Source organism: Orcinus orca, unplaced genomic scaffold (assembly GCF_937001465.1).
Source record: "Orcinus orca unplaced genomic scaffold, mOrcOrc1.1 scaffold_61, whole genome shotgun sequence".
Taxonomy (NCBI): domain Eukaryota; kingdom Metazoa; phylum Chordata; class Mammalia; order Artiodactyla; family Delphinidae; genus Orcinus; species Orcinus orca.
In genome coordinates this window covers 980191-1001029 of record NW_026044106.1, presented here as the reverse complement: position 1 = coordinate 1001029, position 20839 = coordinate 980191, and the positions used below count along the sequence as shown (strand labels likewise).

The 20839-nt window shown below is 44.3% G+C and overlaps 1 long non-coding RNA gene across 11 annotated transcripts in view; it reads right to left on the bottom strand.

The window, feature by feature from the left end:
* LOC125963368 (uncharacterized) overlaps window positions 1-20839 on the bottom strand; it is a 441676-nt gene that overhangs the window by 231272 nt on the left and 189565 nt on the right. For 6 of the 11 annotated variants that reach the window (XR_007475234.1, XR_007475235.1, XR_007475236.1 and 3 more), the window contains exon 2: window positions 7718-7799. This is a non-coding gene — a long non-coding RNA (uncharacterized LOC125963368). Of the gene's footprint in view, window positions 1-7717; window positions 7800-19787; window positions 19872-20839 lie in introns of those variants that run through there. The other 5 variants (XR_007475243.1, XR_007475242.1, XR_007475241.1 and 2 more) reach the window with 1 other exon arrangement.

Sequence of the window (20839 nt, the reverse complement as noted above, 5' to 3'; positions counted from 1 at the left end):
GCGGTATCTAAAAACCTGGAAATCAGCAGCCCAAAAGGCCACCTCCCTCCTAAGGGAAAAGGACCCCACGTGGTGATCCTAACCACCAACCATGCCCTGAAGTTGCAGGGTTCGCTCCGTGGGCCCACCAACCTCGAGTGAGGAGACCCTCCAACTCCAACATGCAGAGAGATAACCTGGGGCAACAGGGCACCATGACGACTCGTGTGAACATCACTTGACCTGGAGTTTCTCTCATAAAACAACAAGAGTGTGTCCCAAAAGAGTAGACTACTGCTTGCAGGACTTACTGCACCCAGAGAGGAGCTAATAATCTTGGCGGGGGAACCATATATCACACTGTCACCATAGAAAAGCCTACAAACACCGTGATGATGGTGGTGAATGAGGAACGGGACAAAAGGCAGAGGAGGGGTTTGTCCCCAGCAAAGCCCATTAAAAATCCCTGGGAGATAAAAATAGAATCTGGGCAATAAAGTCAAGTCTAACCATTTTTATCCTTTGTGCTTTGTCTAATTTCATGTGCTACTAGGGTCCCGCATGCAGAGGTTCCACACCCGGCACTTCAGACCAGATTTCCTAGTGCAGAATGGCTGGGTCGACACCTCAGCTCCTGGGGCCCAGTGCAGACTCCGGGATATAGAGCCCGAGCTGCAGCGAACCCAGCCCTCGAGAGCTCCGCCCCCTCCCTCCCACTGACTCTGACAGGATCTCTACACAGCAGCCCAGCCCACAGCCCACGGGGTAGTGCATGCTCTCACCTCTCCATTCTCTGATCAAAATATAATGTTTCCTTTGCTTGTGAACCAAACTCAGTCTCGATCTGTTGGCCCCAATGACACTGGGCAGGGGGACACTTGTTGGGGTCCACTCTGGAGGATCAGTAACAGAAATTGAGACTATTGTAACCTCAATGAACAGATGTGTGAGCCAAACTGTAGTTAACATAGAACAGTGTATAAGGCTCGGGTAAAATAAGATGTTTCTAACACTTCCATTTGATATTTCCATCACTTTATTATAAGCAAGTTCAGTGAAAAGGTTTGTCTTATTTGTCAGGTCAATATTAGAGAAACGAAGTGATTTCTTTCCAAGGATGTACATCTAATAATCTTGGTTAAAGCTTCAATCTTGTTTTAAATGCTTTTCCATTGAAAATGATACCTCTCTTTCAGCTCCCCCATTTCTGAGAAGTATAAAATCTTATAATTTATTATTACCAAAGGGGAAAGGTGGGAGGAGGGATAAATTAACAGTTTGGGATTAACACATACACACTGCTAAGTATAAAATAGATCATCAACAAGGAACTACTGTATAGCACAGGGAACTACACTCAACATTTTGCAATAACCTATAAGGGGAAATAATCTGAAAAAGAATAGATATTTTTATTGACATCATCTATCAATGACAGTTAAGGTGTAACCTAAGGGAAGCTGGTGGTGAGTGCTTCTGACCCTGAAGACTTCAATCATCTAAAGTTTGGACTCTGCCTACTTCCCAAGGCCCTTAATGAACATATGTGTAGCCGTAGCTTAAAAAATTCCCCAGTTTGGGTTTCGGGGAGACACTGATTTTGAAAAAGCCCTGGTGTTCTCCTTACATGAATGGGACTCTTCCTACTGCTAAAACATGTCTGTCACACCCAGAGGATGGTATACCGTCTGATCAGGAAGAGTTTGGAAAAGGCATCTCATCTCCTCATCTCCTGGTGCTCGGGTTCACCCCTCCAGCGTCTTTACTAACAGTCTCCCCACTTGGAGAGGTCAGCACTGTCAACATCCTGTTGCGTACAGTTTGGAATTTGTCCAGAGGATGAAGCGGAAGGATGAGGAACAATGAGAGACAAGTCCTAGGTGTTCAGACAGGCACATGTCACTCTAATTTCCAATCAGGAAGACGAATTGACCAAAGGCTAGGGTTGCCCATGGAAACAGTATAGGGCTTGAGGAAATCCCGCTGCTTTGTGGCCAGTTCCCATAAACACAAGTTGAACAATGGAACTCAGGGGCAGTAAAATTCACGAAACTGCAGAGTTGAAAATATCCATCACTGAAAAATGTCTTGAGGAAAGTCAGAGAAAAGGACTTGTAAGCAAGGGAGAATGGCAGGAAAGGGATTTGAGGAGGTAGAAAGGACTCGCCATTAAGCACAAGAAAAGGAGCTGAACATTGCCAACATTGCAGTTGGCCAAAAAGGGTGTATGCGTTTTTTTCTGTATATATTCAAGAAAAGGGCATACACTTTTTTAGCCAACCAAACAGGTGGGCACTGGAAGTCAATACTACAAAAGATATCACTTCGCATCAGTCAGAAGAGCCATCCTCATAAAGCGTAAACAACAGAAATGCAGGACAGGGCAAGGAGAAGAGGGAGCCCTGTGAGACTTATAGTGGAAATGTATATTGCCAACGGCCATTCTGGAGAAGTGTATTGTGTTTACTAAAGCATCTAAAAAATGAGCTACAGAGCATAGGGCACTTGCACTCATGGGCGTATATCTTGGGAAAAACAAAAATCGAGAGGACACAGGCACCCCAATGTTTACCCTCTCTCTGTTTAAAAGATCCTCGACTAGGATATAACTTAAATGTCTCTGGAGAGAAAAAATGGATAGAGATGTGGTACTTAGGTAGAGTGGAATATTATTCAGCCTGGAAATCAATGAAATATGGCCAGTTGTAACAACTCCGGAGGAGTTACGTATGATCATTCTAAGTGACATAATTCAAAAAGAAAAAGACACATATCATAAGATATCACTTAAAGGTGGAATCCAAAATGGCTACACATGAAATAAATTACAAAACAAAAACATAGTCAAATATGTAGAAAACACGCATAAGGCTGCTAAACGGGAAAGGTGGGGAGGGGTGAGGCATCATCCAGGAGGTTGAAATTAGCAAAGATACCATTCCAAATACCAAACTGATAATCAACAAGGCCTACACGGTAGCTGAAAGAACTGCACTCAGCACACTCAAGTCACCGGAAAAGAATATATACGACTGGTAAGAATCTGAAAAAGAATTTACTGATGTCTCTCTGTACGTGAATCAAGTGGATGTACAGCAGCAAGAAACAGAGCTTTGAAAATCAGCTGTAACCAATATAGTAATAAATTGAAAAAAATAAACGACAGAGAGACAGAGAAAACCTCTTACAACTTTTCCTCAGGGACGGTGATGCAACATGGATTGAACACATCTAGACCCACAGCAGGATGAGACATAAGGCTGGAAACTGTTTGCACTAAGAGAAATGTGAGGTTGGGTGAGGAAATGCACACCCTTTAAAGTAATACTACCTGGTACCCATTCAATGGGTCCCAAATCTGCAGGTTCAAGGGATCTTCCTACAGCTAAAACATGCATGGAAAACCCAGAGGACTGTACACCATGTGATCGGGAGATGTGTCTAAAATGCAGCTCATTTATCCTCTCCTGGTGCTCCTGTTCACCATTCCAGCCACGTTACTTAGAATCTCCCCACTTGGAGAATCAGCACATTTCAACTTCTGTTTCACACATTTTGCAACTTGTGAGGAGGATGAACGGGAAGAGGGGGAACCAATGAGAGAATAGTTGTAGGGGTTTGGACGGGCACATATCAGTCTAATTTCCCATTAAGAATAAGAATTGAAAAAAGGCTCAGCCCGCCTCGCCGGAGCCAAAATAGGGCCTGAAGCAATCCTGCGGGTTTGAGGCCAGCTCACAAAAGAGCAACTTAAAAAATGGAGCTCAGGGTCACTGCAATTCACAAACCTGCAGAGTTATAAATGAAAACTAACGTCCAAAAATATGTTGAGGTAAGGCAAAGAAGAGGATCTGAATGCAAGACAGAATTGCAAGAAACAGATTTCAAGAGATAGATTGGACTCGTCTTTAAAGCACATGAAAAGCGGCAGAATTTCGACAATGATGCAGTTGGCCCAAAAGGGCGTATGCGTTTTTTCCTGATTATATCCAGGAAAAAACGCATACGCACTTTATGGGCAACGAAGCAAGCAAGCAATGCAAATGTGCACAACAAAGAAGTCTCATTTCCCACCGGTCAAAAGGGCCATCCGAAAAAATTGTAAAAACCAGAAATGCAGGACAGGCCATGGAGAAGAGGGAGCCTTTATACGCTGATGGGCAGTGTGTGAACTGCCGAGAGCCACTCTGGAGAAGTGTATGGTGGTTCCTAAATCATCTAAAAAACAGAGCTACAGAGCATAGGACACTTCCAATCATGGGAGTATATCTAGGGAAGTCTAAAAATCAACAAGACACAAGCACACCACAGTTTAGGGCTACTCTGTTTACAAGAACCTCAACTTCAGTACACCTTAAATATCCCAGGAAAGAGAACAATGGATAAAGAAGATGTGGTACTTATGTACAATGGAATATCTCTTCACCATGAAATCAATGTAATAAGGTTAGTAGAAGGATAAAGAGTGGATTTAGGTCTGATAATACTACTTGAAATAAGTCAAACAGAAAAAGAAACATATCATAAGATATCACTTATAGAGGGAGGGTAAATATGGCTGCACAAGAAATGAATTACAGAACAGAACAGTGTCTCACATTTAGAAAACACACTTATGTCAGCTTAAGGGGAAAGGAGAGGTGGGGTGATGCATAAAACCAGAGTTTGAAATTAGCACAGATACCGTTCAATAAACCAAATAGATATTAGACAAGATCTACACCTTGCTCAATGAACTGGCCTCAACACACCCTATACACCGCAGAGAAATATATCTGAGTAATAAGAATCTTAAAACCCATGTATTGATATATCTCCATAAGGGAATCAAGTGTGTGCAGAGCGGCACAAACACAGCAGTGAAAATGAGCTAAACCCCATTATAGAAATAAATTTTAAAAACAAAACGCAGAAACAATGAAAGAGAGAAAAATTCTTACAAAATTTGCTCAGGGGCTGTGATGCAACCTGGATTGACCACATGTAAACCCACAGCTGGATAAGACATAAGGCTGGACACTTGGGGATGAGAGGATTGGTGAGCTTTGGTGAGCAACTGCCAAAAGTTTAATGCAATACTTCATGCTACTCATTCCAAGGGTCCCAACACTCCAGGTTGAAGGGAATCTTCTTACAGCTAAACCATGCTTGGGAAACCCAGCGAATGGTATACCATATGATCAGGAAAGGTTTCTAAAATGCACCTCATTTTTCCTCTCCTGGGACTCTGGATCAACATTCCAGCCGCTTTACTAAAAACATCCCCACATGGAGAGTCAATGCCTTTAAGTTCTGGTATCGCACAGTCTGCAGTTAGTGCGGAGGATGAATGGGAATAGGGGGAACCAGTGAGAAACTAGCTGTAGCGGTGTCAATGGGCACATGTCACTCTAATTTCACATCAGTAAGAAGAATAAACCAAAGGCACAGCAAGGTGCCCCAGAAGAAGAATAGGGCCTGAAGGAATCCTGAGGTTATGAGGCAAGATCACAAAAATAAGAGCTGAAAAATGGAGCTAAGGGCCACTGCAATTCAAAAACCTGCAGAGTTATAAAGGCCAACTATATTCAAAAAATATATTGAGGTAAGGCTATGAAGAGGCTTTGAAAGCAAGGCAGAATTGCAGGAAACGGATTTCAGGAGGTAGACTGGAATTGCATTGAAAGCATAGGAAAAGAGACAGAACGTCGACAATGATGCACTTGGCCAAATAGGGCGTATGCGTTTTTTCCTGAATATATTCAGGAAAAAACGCATACGCCCTTTTTGGCCAACCAAGCAAGCTTGCAAAGGAAATCTGCACTACAATGAAGTCTCACTTCCCCCCGGTCAAAAGGGACATCTGAAAAAAGTGTAAAATCCAGAAAGGCAGGACAGGCCATGGAGAACTGGGAGCCTTGTTATGCTGATGGGCGGGATGTAAATTGCCAACAGCCACTCGGGAGAAGTGTATGGTGTTTCCTGAAACATCTAAAAAACAAAGCAACAGAGTCTAGGGCACTTCCACTTATGGTCCTATAGCTTAGGGAAATTAAAATCAAAAAGACACAGCCACCCCAAAGTTTAGGACGGCTCTGTTTACAAGAACCTCATTTATGGTACAAGTTCAATATCACAGAAAGTGACAAATGGATAAAGAAGTTGTGGTACTTACGTACAATGCAATATCACTCAGCAATGAAATCTATGTCATCAGGCCCATAGCAGCATAATGAGTGGATTCAGGTATGATGATTCTAACTGAAATAAGTCACACAGAAAAAGAAACATCATAAGATATCACTAATACACGGAATGTAAACTTGGCTACACAGGAACTGAATTACAAAACAGAACAGGGTTTCAAATTTAGAAAACCAACTTATGCTTGCTTAAGGGGAAAGGTGAGTTGGGGTGCTGCATAAAACTAGAGATTGAAATGAGCACAGATAAAGTTCCTTAAGCCAAATATGGAATAGACAAGAGCTACTCCTTGCTCAACGAAATGGACTCAACACCCCATATTAAACGCCTAAGAATGTACCTGACTAATAAGTATCTTAAAACCTATGGATTGCTATGTCTCCGAAAGAGAATCAAGCGTGTGTACAGGGGCATAAACGCAGCAGTGATAGGATTGGAGAGGTTCAGTGAGCAAATGAAGACCCTTTGAAGTCTTATTGCATGGTACCCATTCCACGGGTCTCAACTCTCCAGGATTAAGGGATTCTTCCTTCAGCTAAAACATGCATGTGGAACCCAGAGTATGATCAACCATGTGATCGGGAGACGTGTTCCAATATGTCTCAGTTCTCGTCCCCTGGTATTCGGGTGCAACATTCCAGACGCTTTACTAACACTCTCCTGACTTGGAGAGTCAGTACCTTTAACCTCCTGTTTGGCCCAGTTTGGAATTTCTGCGGAAGATTAACAGGAATAGGGAGAACCAATGAGAGACTAGCTGGAGGTGTCTGGACGGGCAAATTTAACTCTCATTTCCCACCAGGAAGAGGAATTTACCAAAGGATCAGCGTTCCATGCCAGAACCAGATTAGGGCCTGAAGCAATCCCGCGGTGTTGCGGACAGCTCACAAGAAAGCGAGTTGAAGAAAGGAGCTCAGGGGCACTGTAATTCACAAACCTGCAGAGTTATAAATGACAGGTATCGTCCAAAAATATACTGAAGTAAGGCTGCCAAGAGGACTTGAAAGCGGGGCAGAATTGCAGGAAACCGATTTCAGGAGGTAGACTGGAATTGCATTGAAAGCATAGGAAAAGAGGCAGAACGTGGACAATGATGCACTTGGCCAAAAAGGGCGTATGCGTTTTTTCCTGAATATATTCAGGAAAAAACGCATACGCCCTTTTTGGACAACCAAGCAAGCTTGCAAAGGAAATCTGCACTACAATGAAGTCTCACTTCCCCCCGGTCAAAAGGGCCATCTGAAAAAAGTGTAAAATCCAGAAAGGCAGGACAGGCCATGGAGAACTGGGAGCCTTGCTATGCTGATGGGCGGGATGTAAATTGCCAACAGCCACTCGGGAGAAGTGTATGGTGTTTCCTGAAACATCTAAAAAACAAAGCAACAGAGCCTAGGGCACTTCCACTTATGGTCCTATAGCTTAGGGAAATTAAAATCAAAAAGACACAGCCACCCCAAAGTTTGGGACGGCTCAGATTACAAGAACCTCCTTTACAGTACAAGTTAAATATCGCAGAAAGTGAAAAATGGATAAAGAAGTTGTGGTACTTACATACAATGCAATATCACTCAGCAATGAAATGTATGTCATCAGGCCCTTAGCAGCATAATGAGTGGATTCAGGTATGATGATTCTAACTGAAATAAGTCAAACAGAAAAAGAAACATCATAAGATATCACTAATACACGGAATGTAATCTTGGCTACACAGGAACTGAATTACAAACAGAACAGTGTCTCAAATTTAGAAAACCAACTTATGCTTGCTTAAGGGGAAAGGTGAGTTGGGGTGCGGCATAAAACCAGAGATTGAAATGAGCACAGATAAAGTTCCTTAACCCAAATATGGAATAGACAAGAGCTACTCCTTGCTCAACGAAATGGACTCAACACCCCATATTAAAAGCCTAAGAATGTACCTGACTAGTAAGTATCTTAAAACTTATGGATTACTATGGCTCTGAAAGAGAATCAAGCATGTGTACAGGGGCATAACGGCAGCAGTGATAGGATTGGAGAGGTTCGGTGAGCAAATGAAGACCCTTTGAAGTCATATTGCATGGTACCCATTCCACGGGTCTCAACTCTCCAGGTTTAAGGGATTCTTCCTTCAGCTAAAACATGCATGTGGAACCCAGAGTATGATCAACCGTGTGATCAGGAGACGTGTTCAAATATGTCTCAGTTTTCATCCCCTGGTACTCGGGTGCAACATTCCAGACGCTTTACTAACCCTCTCCCGACTTGGAGAGTCAGTGCCTTTAACCTCCTGTTTGGCCCAGTTTGCAATTTCTGCGGAAGATGAAAAGGAATAGGGAGAACCAATGAGAGACTAGCTGGAGGTGTCTGGACGGGCAAATTTAATTCTCATTTCCCACCAGGAAGAGGAATTAACCAAAGGCTCAGCGTGCCTTGCCGGAACCAGATTAGGGCCTGAAGCAATCCTGCGGTGTTGCGGCCAGCTCACAAGAAAGCGAGTTGAAGAAAGGAGCTCAGGGGCACTGTAATTCACAAACCTGCAGAGTTATATATGACAGCTATCGTCCAAAAATATACTGAAGTAAGGCTGCCAAGAGGACATGAAAGCGGGGCAGAATTGCAGGCAACCGATTTCAGGAGGTAGACTGGAATTGCATTTAAAGCATAGGAAAAGAGGCAGAACGTGCACAATGATGCACTTGCCCAAAAAGGGCGTATGCGTTTTTTCCTGAATATATTCAGGAAAAAACGTATACGCCCTTTTTGGCCAACCAAGCAAGCTTGCAAAGGAAATCTGCACTACAATGAAGTCTCACTTCCCCCCGATCAAAAGAGCCATCTGAAAAAAGTGTAAAATCCAGAAAGGCAGGACAGGCCATGGAGAACTGGGAGCCTTGTTATGCTGATGGGCGGGATGTAAATTGCCAACAGGCACTGGGGAGAAGTGTATGGTGTTTCCTGAAACATCTAAAAAACAAAGCAACAGAGCCTAGGGCACTTCCACTTATGGTCCTATAGCTTAGGGAAATTAAAATCAAAAAGACACAGCCACCCCAAAGTTTGGGACGGCTCTGTTTACAAGAACCTCGTTTACGGTACAAATTCAATATTGCAGAAAGCGAAAAATGGATAAAGAAGTTGTGGTACTTACGGACAATGCAATATCACTCAGCAATGAAATCTATGTCATCAGGCCCGTAGCAGCATAATGAGTGGATTCAGGTATGATGATTCTAACTGAAATAAGTCACACAGAATAAGAAACATCATAAGATATCACTAATACACGGAATGAAAACTTGGCTACACAGGAAGTGAATTACAAAACAGAACAGTGTCTCAAATTTAGAAAACCAACTTATGCTTGCTTAAGGGGAAAAGTGAGTTGGGGTGCTGCATAAATCCAGAGATTGAAATGAGCAAAGATAAAGTTCCTTAAGCCAAATATGGAATAGACAAGAGCTACTCCTTGCTCAATGAAATGGACTCAACACCCCATATTAAACGCCTAAGAATGTACCTGACTAGTAAGTATCTTAAAACCTATGGATTGGTATGTCTCCGAAAGAGAATCAAGCATGTGTACAGGGGCATAAACGCAGCAGTGATAGGATTGGAGAGGTTCGGTGAGCAAATGAAGACCCTTTGAAGTCATATTGCATGGTACCCATTCCACGGGTCTCAACTCTCCAGGTTTAAGGGATTCTTCCTTCAGCTAAAACATGCATGTGGAACCCAGAGTATGATCAACCGTGTGATCGGGAGACGTGTTCCAATATGTCTCAGTTCTCGTCCCCTGGTACTCGGGTGCAACATTCCAGACGCTTTACTAACACTCTCCCGACTTGGAGAGTCAGTGCCTTTAACCTCCTGTTTGGCCCAGTTTGCAATTTCTGCGGAAGATGAACAGAAATAGGGAGAGCCAATGAGAGACTAGCTGGAGGTGTCTGGACGGGCAAATTTAACTCTCATTTCCCACCAGGAAGAGGAATTAACCAAAGGCTCAGCGTGCCCTGCCGGAACCAGATTAGGGCCTGAAGCAATCCTGCGGTGTTGCGGCCAGCTCACAAGAAAGCGAGTTGAAGAAAGGAGCTCAGGGGCACTGTAATTCACAAACCTTCAGAGTTATAAATGACAGCTATCGTCCAAAAATATACTGCAGTAAGGCTGCCAAGAGGACTTGAAAGCGGGGCAGAATTGCAGGAAACCGATTTCAGGAGGTAGACTGGAATTGCATTTAAAGCATAGGAAAAGAGGCAGAACGTCGACAATGATGCACTTGGCCAAAAAGGGCGTATGCATTTTTTCCTGAATATATTCAGGAAAAAACGTATACGCACTTTTTGGCCAACCAAGCAAGCTTGCAAAGGAAATCTGCACTACAATGAAGTCTCACTTCCCCCCGATCAAAAGAGCCATCTGAAAAAAGTGTAAACTCCAGAAAGGCAGGACAGGCCATGGAGAACTGGGAGCCTTGTTATGCTGATGGGCGGGATGTAAATTGCCAACAGCCACTGGGGAGAAGTGTATGGTGTTTCCTGAAACATCTAAAAAACAAAGCAACAGAGCCTAGGGCACTTCCACTTATGGTCCTATAGCTTAGGGAAATTAAAATCAAAAAGACACAGCCACCCCAAAGTTTGGGACGGCTCTGTTTACAAGAACCTCGTTTACGGTACAAATTCAATATTGCAGAAATCGAAAAATGGATAAAGAAGTTGTGGTACTTACGGACAATGCAATATCACTCAGCAATGAAATCTATGTCATCAGGCCCGTAGCAGCATAATGAGTGGATTCAGGTATGATGATTCTAACTGAAATAAGTCACACAGAAAAAGAAACATCATAAGATATCACTAATACACGGAATGTAAACTTGGCTACACAGGAAGTGAATTACAAAACAGAACAGTGTCTCAAATTTAGAAAACCAACTTATGCTTGCTTAAGGGGAAAGGTGAGTTGGGGTGCTGCATAAATCCAGAGATTGAAATGAGCACAGATAAAGTTCCTTAAGCCAAATATGGAATAGACAAGAGCTACTCCTTGCTCAATGAAATGGACTCAACACCCCATATTAAACGCCTAAGAATGTACCTGACTAGTAAGTATCTTAAAACCTATGGATTGGTATGTCTCCGAAAGAGAATCAAGCATGTGTACAGGGGCATAAACGCAGCAGTGATAGGATTGGAGAGGTTCGGTGAGCAAATGAAGACCCTTTGAAGTCATATTGCATGGTACCCATTCCACGGGTCTCAACTCTCCAGGTTTAAGGGATTCTTCCTTCAGCTAAAACATGCATGTGGAACCCAGAGTATGATCAACCGTGTGATCGGGAGACGTGTTCCAATATGTCTCAGTTCTCGTCCCCTGGTACTCGGGTGCAACATTCCAGACGCTTTACTAACACTCTCCCGACTTGGAGAGTCAGTGCCTTTAACCTCCTGTTTGGCCCAGTTTGCAATTTCTGCGGAAGATGAACAGAAATAGGGAGAGCCAATGAGAGACTAGCTGGAGGTGTCTGGACGGGCAAATTTAACTCTCATTTCCCACCAGGAAGAGGAATTAACCAAAGGCTCAGCGTGCCGTGCCAGAACCAGATTAGGGCCTGAAGCAATCCTGCGGTGTTGCGGCCAGCTCACAAGAAAGCGAGTTGAAGAAAGGAGCTCAGGGGCACTGTAATTCACAAACCTTCAGAGTTATAAATGACAGCTATCGTCCAAAAATATACTGCAGTAAGGCTGCCAAGAGGACTTGAAAGCGGGGCAGAATTGCAGGAAACCGATTTCAGGAGGTAGACTGGAATTGCATTTAAAGCATAGGAAAAGAGGCAGAACGTCGACAATGATGCACTTGGCCAAAAAGGGCGTATGCATTTTTTCCTGAATATATTCAGGAAAAAACGCATACGCCCTTTTTGGCCAACCAAGCAAGCTTGCAAAGGAACTCTGCACTACAATGAAGTCTCACTTCCCCCCGGTCAAAAGGGCCATCTGAAAAAAGTGTAAAATCCAGAAAGGCAGGACAGGCCATGGAGAACTGGGAGCCTTGTTATGCTGATGGGCGGGATGTAAATTGCCAACAGCCACTGGGGAGAAGTGTATGGTGTTTCCTGAAACATCTAAAAAACAAAGCAACAGAGCCTAGGGCACTTCCACTTATGGTCCTATAGCTTAGGGAAATTAAAATCAAAAAGACACAGCCACCCCAAAGTTTGGGACGGCTCTGTTTACAAGAACCTCGTTTACGGTACAAATTCAATATTGCAGAAAGCGAAAAATGGATAAAGAAGTTGTGGTACTTACGGACAATGCAATATCACTCAGCAATGAAATCTATGTCATCAGGCCCGTAGCAGCATAATGAGTGGATTCAGGTATGATGATTCTAACTGAAATAAGTCACACAGAAAAAGAAACATCATAAGATATCACTAATACACGGAATGTAAACTTGGCTACACAGGAAGTGAATTACAAAACAGAACAGTGTCTCAAATTCAGAAAACCAACTTATGCTTGCTTAAGGGGAAAGGTGAGTTGGGGTGCTGCATAAAACCAGAGATTGAAATGAGCACAGATAAAGTTCCTTAAGCCAAATATGGAATAGACAAGAGCTACTCCTTGCTCAATGAAATGGACTCAACACCCCATATTAAACGCCTAAGAATGTACCTGACTAGTAAGTATCTTAAAACCTATGGATTGGTATGTCTCCGAAAGAGAATCAAGCATGTGTACAGGGGCATAAACGCAGCAGTGATAGGATTGGAGAGGTTCGGTGAGCAAATGAAGACCCTTTGAAGTCATATTGCATGGTACCCATTCCACGGGTCTCAACTCTCCAGGTTTAAGGGATTCTTCCTTCAGCTAAAACATGCATGTGGAACCCAGAGTATGATCAACCGTGTGATCGGGAGACGTGTTCCAATATGTCTCAGTTCTCGTCCCCTGGTACTCGGGTGCAACATTCCAGACGCTTTACTAACACTCTCCCGACTTGGAGAGTCAGTGCCTTTAACCTCCTGTTTGGCCCAGTTTGCAATTTCTGCGGAAGATGAACAGAAATAGGGAGAGCCAATGAGAGACTAGCTGGAGGTGTCTGGACGGGCAAATTTAACTCTCATTTCCCACCAGGAAGAGGAATTAACCAAAGGCTCAGCGTGCCGTGCCAGAACCAGATTAGGGCCTGAAGCAATCCTGCGGTGTTGCGGCCAGCTCACAAGAAAGCGAGTTGAAGAAAGGAGCTCAGGGGCACTGTAATTCACAAACCTTCAGAGTTATAAATGACAGCTATCGTCCAAAAATATACTGCAGTAAGGCTGCCAAGAGGACTTGAAAGCGGGGCAGAATTGCAGGAAACCGATTTCAGGAGGTAGACTGGAATTGCATTTAAAGCATAGGAAAAGAGGCAGAACGTCGACAATGATGCACTTGGCCAAAAAGGGCGTATGCATTTTTTCCTGAATATATTCAGGAAAAAACGCATACGCCCTTTTTGGCCAACCAAGCAAGCTTGCAAAGGAACTCTGCACTACAATGAAGTCTCACTTCCCCCCGGTCAAAAGGGCCATCTGAAAAAAGTGTAAAATCCAGAAAGGCAGGACAGGCCATGGAGAACTGGGAGCCTTGTTATGCTGATGGGCGGGATGTAAATTGCCAACAGCCACTGGGGAGAAGTGTATGGTGTTTCCTGAAACATCTAAAAAACAAAGCAACAGAGCCTAGGGCACTTCCACTTATGGTCCTATAGCTTAGGGAAATTAAAATCAAAAAGACACAGCCACCCCAAAGTTTGGGACGGCTCTGTTTACAAGAACCTCGTTTACGGTACAAATTCAATATTGCAGAAAGCGAAAAATGGATAAAGAAGTTGTGGTACTTACGGACAATGCAATATCACTCAGCAATGAAATCTATGTCATCAGGCCCGTAGCAGCATAATGAGTGGATTCAGGTATGATGATTCTAACTGAAATAAGTCACACAGAAAAAGAAACATCATAAGATATCACTAATACACGGAATGTAAACTTGGCTACACAGGAAGTGAATTACAAAACAGAACAGTGTCTCAAATTTAGAAAACCAACTTATGCTTGCTTAAGGGGAAAGGTGAGTTGGGGTGCTGCATAAATCCAGAGATTGAAATGAGCACAGATAAAGTTCCTTAAGCCAAATATGGAATAGACAAGAGCTACTCCTTGCTCAATGAAATGGACTCAACACCCCATATTAAACGCCTAAGAATGTACCTGACTAGTAAGTATCTTAAAACCTATGGATTGGTATGTCTCCGAAAGAGAATCAAGCATGTGTACAGGGGCATAAACGCAGCAGTGATAGGATTGGAGAGGTTCGGTGAGCAAATGAAGACCCTTTGAAGTCATATTGCATGGTACCCATTCCACGGGTCTCAACTCTCCAGGTTTAAGGGATTCTTCCTTCAGCTAAAACATGCATGTGGAACCCAGAGTATGATCAACCGTGTGATCGGGAGACGTGTTCCAATATGTCTCAGTTCTCGTCCCCTGGTACTCGGGTGCAACATTCCAGACGCTTTACTAACACTCTCCCGACTTGGAGAGTCAGTGCCTTTAACCTCCTGTTTGGCCCAGTTTGCAATTTCTGCGGAAGATGAACAGAAATAGGGAGAGCCAATGAGAGACTAGCTGGAGGTGTCTGGACGGGCAAATTTAACTCTCATTTCCCACCAGGAAGAGGAATTAACCAAAGGCTCAGCGTGCCGTGCCAGAACCAGATTAGGGCCTGAAGCAATCCTGCGGTGTTGCGGCCAGCTCACAAGAAAGCGAGTTGAAGAAAGGAGCTCAGGGGCACTGTAATTCACAAACCTTCAGAGTTATAAATGACAGCTATCGTCCAAAAATATACTGCAGTAAGGCTGCCAAGAGGACTTGAAAGCGGGGCAGAATTGCAGGAAACCGATTTCAGGAGGTAGACTGGAATTGCATTTAAAGCATAGGAAAAGAGGCAGAACGTCGACAATGATGCACTTGGCCAAAAAGGGCGTATGCATTTTTTCCTGAATATATTCAGGAAAAAACGCATACGCCCTTTTTGGCCAACCAAGCAAGCTTGCAAAGGAACTCTGCACTACAATGAAGTCTCACTTCCCCCCGGTCAAAAGGGCCATCTGAAAAAAGTGTAAAATCCAGAAAGGCAGGACAGGCCATGGAGAACTGGGAGCCTTGTTATGCTGATGGGCGGGATGTAAATTGCCAACAGCCACTCGGGAGAAGTGTATGGTGTTTCCTGAAACATCTAAAAAACAAAGCAACAGAGCCTAGGGCACTTCCACTTATGGTCCTATAGCTTAGGGAAATTAAAATCAAAAAGACACAGCCACCCCAAAATTTGGGACGGCTCTGTTTACAGGAACGTCTTCTGTAGCATAAGTTAAATATGTCAGATAGCAAATAATGGATAAAGAAGTTGCGGTACTTACGTACAACAGAATACCTCTCAGCAATGAAAACTATGTCACCAGGCCCGTACCAGCATAATGAGTGGATTGAGGCACGGTGATTCTAAGTGAAAAAAGTCACACAGAAAAAGAAACATCATAAGGTATCACTAATACACGGAATGTGAACTTGGCTACACATGAACTGAGTTACAAAACAGAACAGGGTGTCAAGTTTAGAAAACCAACTTATGCTTGCTTAAGGGGGAAGGTGAGTTGGGGTGCTGCATAAAACCAGAGTTTGAATTTAGCACAGATACCGTTCCATAAGCCAAATATGTAATAGACAAGACCTACCCCTTGCTCAACAAAATGGACTCCACAATGAGGTATCACCTCACACCTGATAGAATGGGCATCATCAGAAAATCTACAAACAAAAAATGCTGGAAAGGGTGTGGAGAAAAGGAACCCTCTTCCACTATTGTTGGGAATATAAATTGATACAGTCACTATGGAGAACAATATGGAGTTTGTTAAGAAACTAACAATAGAATTACCATATGATACAGCAATCCCAGTACTGGACATATACCCAGACAAAACCATAAATCAAAAAGAGACATTCACCGCAATGTTCATTGCCTCACTCTTTACAATATCGAGGTAATGGAAGCAACCTAAATGCCCACAGACAGACGAATGCATAAAGCTGTGGTACATATATAAAATGGAATATTACTAAGCCATGAAAAGGAATGAAATTGGGTCATTTGTAGAGACGTCGATGGATCTAGAGACTGTCATACAGAGTGAAGTAAGTCTGAAAGAGAAAAACAAATCTTGTATATTCATGCATATATGTGGAACCTAGAAAAACTGTACAGATTAACCATTTTGCAAGGCATAAATAGAGCAACAGATGTAGACAACAAACGTATGGACAACAAGGGGGGAAAGCTGTTGGGGGGGTGGTGGTGGGAGGAGTTGAGAGACTGGGATTGGCATGTATACATTTATATGTATAAAATAGATAACAAATAAGAACCTGCTGTATAAAAATATAAAATAAAATTCAAAATTAGAAAGAAATAAAATTTAAAAAATAAAACAGAAAAAACAATTATTCCCTTCACATACATGTATTTATATGAATAAATTATTTCCATGCTTATATCTGTAAATACAAAAAAGAGGAATAAAATCTACCTTGAACCAAAAACGAAAAAGAGAAAAAAATCACAGAACCCACCAGTTCCACAGAGGAAAACCGTATCAGGGCACTTGCTCCAGTTGTAAACAATTCTGAAGTTGGTCAGTGGTGGGGAATCGTCTCCCATTCAGCCAGCAGCCCCCACGCAACAAGCGTCCTCATTGCAAAGCTGGGGCACCGTGCCGAGGCATCTGTGAGTAAACGTGAGCTGAGCCCCAGGCCAGTTGCTGCTGAACTATTCCCACCCGTCCCAGGTAAAACACCTGAATATATACAAGGACTTGAAAGCCTAGAGGAAGGGCCATAGAGCCACACGAGTGACAGCATGCCGGCCGACTTGGTGCCTGCAGGCCAGCCAGGATGGTCCTGGCCCTGGGTGCTCTTCTGGAAGATTTCCATTTCCCTGCCTGAGATACCCGTCCTGTCCCTGCCCCCACTGCTTTTTTCCTTCCTCACCTCTGCCCAGGGAGAAATTCCAGCAGCAGGTATGGGTGACACATCCTCTTCTTTAGCAGGTGGCAGCCTGGCAACTGCTGCAGAAAGTCCAGCAGAGCCCCGCTCACACTGGGCCACCCACAAAGCCGTGGCCTCTCACTCCCTCCCACCAGCCCAGCCCCGAGACTGCTGACAGGGCAGAGAAAATGGCGTCAGGCACGGCTGCAGGGGCTCTTGCTGCCTGGAGTGGTATTTATATTGATCTCAACCCAGGCACACCTGGGGAGGGCTGGCCGGCACGGTAAGGCTGCCCAGGTCAGCCAATCATCACCCCTCAGGGGCTCACAGTTGCAGAAAATGGAACTTGCTGAACCGGTCAGGTCCAAGGAACAGGTGTGGGCTCCTGAGAGTCAGGATAGACAAGGGGCTGCAGCTTTGGCTTGTTTTCTAATCATTTTATCTGGCCCATGAGTGGGAGACAACTTCAAGAAAACCCTCTCCTAATGAGAGGAACCCAGGAGTCAGGGAGAGGAGGGGTGGGTGGTGGTTGGAGACAGAGGCCTGGTGCCCCGGGTGCAGTGGAAGTCTCTGGAAGACCAGGTGGAGGGAGGCCGCACAGAGTGATGCCCAGGGTCACAGACCTGTCGCAGCTGCTGTTTGTTAGTTCAAGTCCTGCTCTGAGGTGCTCTGTGTCAGCTCTGAGCGACAGGTGAGCAGGGGGTGCTCTGCAATGAGGGCTATGTGCACAGTTCCTGTGTGCCCAGCCCTGCCACGGTACCTGCAAGGGTAGCTCTGTATCCTGGGAGGGGCCTGACCACAAGAGCCCCGTGGGCTGGGGTGGGGGTGGGGTACCTGCCCAGGTGAGCTCCATATTCTGGGATTGGTCTGACCACGAGAGCCCCATGGGCTGCTGGGGACCTGGCAAAGGATGTCAGGACAGTCAGTGAAGCCACCGAGGATATACCTCCAGCTGCTCCTAATTCCTACACCCTGCTGGTCATTCTACCAACCACCAGGACATGGTATTCTGTATTAGTCTTCAATGATGCCTTCTTTTGTATTCCATTAGTCCCAGAGTCACAAGAAATTTTGGCTTGTGAGTGGCAGGACTCAACGTACAACTAAAACAATACTTCCGGGCCGTCTTGCCCCAAGGGTGCAAAAATTCCCACACCATCTTTGGGGAAAGCTTAGCTAAAGACCTAAAAGTTCTACCTCTGGAAAAGGAAATCCTCCTTCAGTACGCAGACGACATTCTGATCGCCAGCCCTACTAAGGAGGCCTCTGAACTACCAAGCCAATAAAGGATAGAAGTTGTCCAAGAAAAAGCTCAAATATCACAGACTGCGGTGACCTGCCTGGGCTTCATTCTCACAGAAGGTCGGAGAAGCCCATCCCAGGAAAGGGAAGAAACCATTTGCAGCCTTACCCCCTTTCTAAAACTAGAAGACAGCTTAGGGGTTCCTGGGGAGGCCAGGGTTTGCTGCTTCTGGATCCCTAACTACAGTCTACTAGCTGGGCCTCTATATGAAACACTGAAAGGAAAAGATGATGATCCTTTTGAATAGAATCCAGAAGTGGCCTTTCAAGAATGGAAAGAGCAGTCAATTCAGACCCTTGCCCTGGAACTCCCTAATTTAGCTAAACCCTTTGACCTTTACATTCCCGGTGAAAGGTGAATCGCCATTGGAGAATTAGTGCAAAAACTGGGACCACTTGAAATGGAACAATGCAAGAATGCCATCCAGGTAGGATAAACTACGGTCACCAAGGGGCTTGGCCCACTGCCACATCTGGCCAAGATACTGGCGGTATCTAAAAACCTGGAAATCAGCAGCCCAAAAGGCCACCTCCTTCCTAAGGGAAAAGGACCCCACGTGGTGATCCTAACCACCAACCATGCCCTGAAGTTGCAGGGTTCGCTCCGTGGGCCCACCAACCTCGAGTGAGGAGACCCTCCAACTCCAACATGCAGAGAGATAACCTGGGGCAACAGGGCACCATGACGACTCGTGTGAACATCACTTGACCTGGAGTTTCTCTCATAAAACAACAAGAGTGTGTCCCAAAAGAGTAGACTACTGCTTGCAGGACTTACTGCACCCAGAGAGGAGCTAATAATCTTGGCGGGGGAACCATATATCACACTGTCACCATAGAAAAGCCTACAGACACCGTGATGATGGTGGTGAATGAGGAACGGGACAAAAGGCAGAGGAGGGGTTTGTCCCCAGCAAAGCCCATTAAAAATCCCTGGGAGATAAAAATAGAATCTGGGCAATAAAGTCAAGTCTAACCATTTTTATCCTTTGTGCTTTGTCTAATTTCATGTGCTACTAGGGTCCCGCATGCAGAGGTTCCACACCCGGCACTTCAGACCAGATTTCCTAGTGCAGAATGGCTGGGTCGACACCTCAGCTCCTGGGGCCCAGTGCAGACTCTGCGATATAGAGCCCGAGCTGCAGCCAACCCAGCCCTCGAGAGCTCCGCCCCCTCCCTCCCACTGACTCTGACAGGATCTCTACACAGCAGCCCAGCCCACAGCCCACGGGGTAGTGCATGCTCTCACCTCTCCATTCTCTGATCAAAATATAAAGTTTCCTTTGCTTGTGAACCAAACTCAGTCTCGATCTGTTGGCCCCAATGACACTGGGCAGGGGGACACTTGTTGGGGTCCACTCTGGAGGATCAGTAACAGAAATTGAGACTATTGTAACCTCAATGAACAGATGTGTGAGCCAAACTGTAGTTAACATAGAACAGTGTATAAGGCTCGGGTAAAATAAGATGTTTCTAACACTTCCATTTGATATTTCCATCACTTTATTATAAGCAAGTTCAGTGAAAAGGTTTGTCTTATTTGTCAGGTCAATATTAGAGAAACGAAGTGATTTCTTTCCAAGGATGTACATCTAATAATCTTGGTTAAAGCTTCAATCTTGTTTTAAATGCTTTTCCATTGAAAATGATACCTCTCTTTCAGCTCCCCCATTTCTGAGAAGTATAAAATCTTATAATTTATTATTACCAAAGGGGAAAGGTGGGAGGAGGGATAAATTAACAGTTTGGGATTAACACATACACACTGCTATGTATAAAATAGATCATCAACAAGGAACTACTGTATAACACAGGGAACTACACTCAACATTTTGCAATAACCTATAAGGGGAAATAATCTGAAAAAGAATAGATATTTTTATTGACATCATCTATCAATGACAGTTAAGGTGTAACCTAAGGGAAGCTGGTGGTGAGTGCTTCTGACCCTGAAGACTTCAATCATCTAAAGTTTGGACTCTGCCTACTTCCCAAGGCCCTTAATGAACATATGTGTAGCCGTAGCTTAAAAAATTCCCCAGTTTGGGTTTCGGGGAGACACTGATTTTGAAAAAGCCCTGGTGTTCTCCTTACATGAATGGGACTCTTCCTACTGCTAAAACATGTCTGTCACATCCAGAGGATGGTATACCGTCTGATCGGGAAGCGTTTGGAAAAGGCATCTCATCTCCTCATCTCCTGGTGCTCGGGTTCACCCCTCCAGCGTCTTTACTAACAGTCTCCCCACTTGGAGAGGTCAGCACTGTCAACATCCTGTTGCGTACAGTTTGGAATTTGTCC